The following is a 3,013-nucleotide window of genomic DNA, read 5'->3' as shown; positions in this document are numbered from 1 at the left end:
AAACAAAACCATATTTATTTATTTTATGCCGACGTTTCGACCTGAGTTTCAGGTCTTCATCAGGGCTATAGAACAAAAGAGATAACAACAACATTTGAGCAACATACAATTGAAAAGGAATAGTATACAAATAAATTTAGAATTATACAAAATATTGGATTAAATCATAAATGATAAAAAATTGATAACTGATAATTGAATAGTAAAAAATTTTTAATTGATTGATATTCGTGGAATTGTATGGTAGTAAATTGAAAACAGTGACAGATGAAATATATACATATATAAATATATACCTACATGATATTATATTTCTTCAGTCACTGTTTTCAATTTACTACCATCCAATTCCACGATTATCAATCAATTAAAAATTTTTTACTATTCAATTATCAGTTATCAATTTCTTATCATTTATGATTTAATTCAATATTTTGTATAGTTCTAAATTTGTTTGTATACTATTTCTTTTCAATTGTATGTTTCTCTAAATGTTCTTGTTATTTCTTTTGTTCTATACCCCTGATGAAGACCTGAAACTCATGCCGATACGTCGGCATAAAATAAATAAATATGGTTTTGTTTATTTATGTTGTTCTTTGCTGACCGCACCCCCCGACAAACTTCACCAATCATTAAATAATTGTGTAGAATGAATTATTAAATATTACACTAAGGAACATATTAAATTAAAAATGGAGATTCCAGGTAAGACGACGATCAAGTGGAATTGCCTGGTATTTTAATACTTCACACAGTGGTTCAAAGTACATTTCCACAAGCTATACGAAAAATAAAATAAACGGTTTTTTAGAAACTCGTAATTTTCCCGAATAGAGAAAATTTTTAATTGTGTTCGGAATTATTATTGATTGGGCATGTTTAATATATAATAGGAAGGTGGTCTGAGTCAAAATAACTCAAATAGTGATTAAAATATTTATTGTGTGCCAACGTTTCGTCCCACTTGGCAGTGCTTCATCAGGCCTAAAAAAAATGTAACTAAAATAGTGTAACAAAGTGAATGAATAGATCATATGAAATAAAAGTAACCTATAAAAAGGTATGGCAAAAAAAAATTTAAATATGTGATTATTTATATAAAACTGAACAAAGTATTAAGGTCTAAATAAATAATATTTACAACTAAGTATTAGACTATTAATGAAAACAGAAATACTCGTAATAACAAATAAAAAAGTACATAAGAGAGAAATATACGGAAAATAAGAATAAAAAAGGTGGAGATACACCTTTCTAAATAAAGGAAAGCCAAATAATAAGCCCATGGCGACTATTATAACTATTTTATACTGTGTCAGCCTCTTGTATTTAATTCAATTTTTAGTTATTCAAAGTTTATGGACAGCCAATTTCATCGGGAATTACAAATAGAGACAATTGAGGATTACATCAAAAAACGGTTCATGAAGTTCCACTCCCAGTTGCCGACAGTTAAAGGAGCAGTGACCTACAACCTGGGAAACCCAACCACAACCCGAAGACTGAAGCCCAGTCTGCTGCAGGACATCCTGTTATAAATTCTATATTCATCAGTACTGTTATTTTCACTCTGAAATTTTTTTTTTCTTTTTCTCAAATTCACTTTCTTTTTTTTCCATTTGAAGTCAATTATTTATTTAAAAACAATTTTGATCCTTTTTCTCAGCTTTATTCTTTTTAAACTTCCAACGTTTCGACCACTTAGGTCGTCTTCAAGGATACCTACAAACAGCTCCTTTTAATTATTTTTATAAAATTTCCTTCACTTACATACTGATTTTTTTTGGTCTTACCTCTATTTTGTTATCATTTTTTCCTTTAAAATTTTTAAAATTGCCGGCTAATTGCCTTTGTCCCATTTCTAAATAAATTAATCAATTAAAATACTATCATAATAACATTATAAAATTCTTTGCTTTTTTTAAAAATATATTCCTACTTACAATTTTTTCTATATAATTCTTATCCTAAATTTAAAACTTTTATTAACCACTTTTCTTTCTATCATTTATCTTTGCAAACTCTAAACAGAACCTACCTTCAACAGGTTAGGACTCTGTTATCACCTTATCATATAACATAATTTTTCTTAAAACATTAATTTATATTTTCAATATAATTTAATTAACCTTTATTACTAATTTTTCTGCTTACAACATAAACATTTTTTAATATATTTAAATTCTATAATTAGTTTATTCCTATTTTATGTGTATTTTTCTCACATATACATTTATCCCCCCCCCTTTCTTTAATTTATTTTTTAACATATTTACTTCTCTATTCACACTTTTATTATTGCATTTTTATTCCATTTATTCCATTATCCGTCAATTATTTATTTTGTTAAATCAATAAATGACAGTTTTCGATATTAACTTTACTTTTTAGAGTGCTGCCAATGGGTAGTTTCTCTACACACCTATAACACTCCAATTTAACCGGGATCAGATTTACTAAATGTACAGTTGTAAATAGCAATACACAAATATATAAAAAAAAACTTTACCTTTATCTTTCATTAAGAATTATTTAAATAATATATTTATTTTATCTTAATTTTTTGTTTTATTTATTTTATTTTGTACGAGACTTACAGCAATGTTATCTCTATTATGGTCCAAAGTAAAACACACGTCATCTGTTTCTGACTTATACTACTTTAACCGCAATTCTTAGATTAAAAAGTCGATTTAGGGAAGATTGTGGATTATAAATCTTTAGTTTCTAAAGTTAAAGTTTCTCTCACACGCCAAACATCGCTATTTAAAAACAAGAGACATAACAAATGGATGCTGATTTCTATTTTCTATTGTTTGTTTTTATATTAATTAATTTTAGTTGGACATACGGAGTTGAGCTTTGGGGCTCCTCTAAACCTTCGAATTCCTCTCATATCCAATCTTTACAATCCAAAATCCTTCGTAAAAACCTCAATGCTCCTTATTTTGTTACTAATAAAACTGTCCATAAAGACCTAAATGTTCCTTATGTAACCGATCTAGCCCGA

The sequence above is a fragment of the Halyomorpha halys genome, unplaced genomic scaffold (assembly GCF_000696795.3).
Source record: "Halyomorpha halys isolate HHAL.00 unplaced genomic scaffold, Hhal_1.1 Scaffold1.1, whole genome shotgun sequence".
NCBI lineage: Eukaryota > Metazoa > Arthropoda > Insecta > Hemiptera > Pentatomidae > Halyomorpha > Halyomorpha halys.
This window is presented reverse-complemented; position numbering follows the sequence as displayed.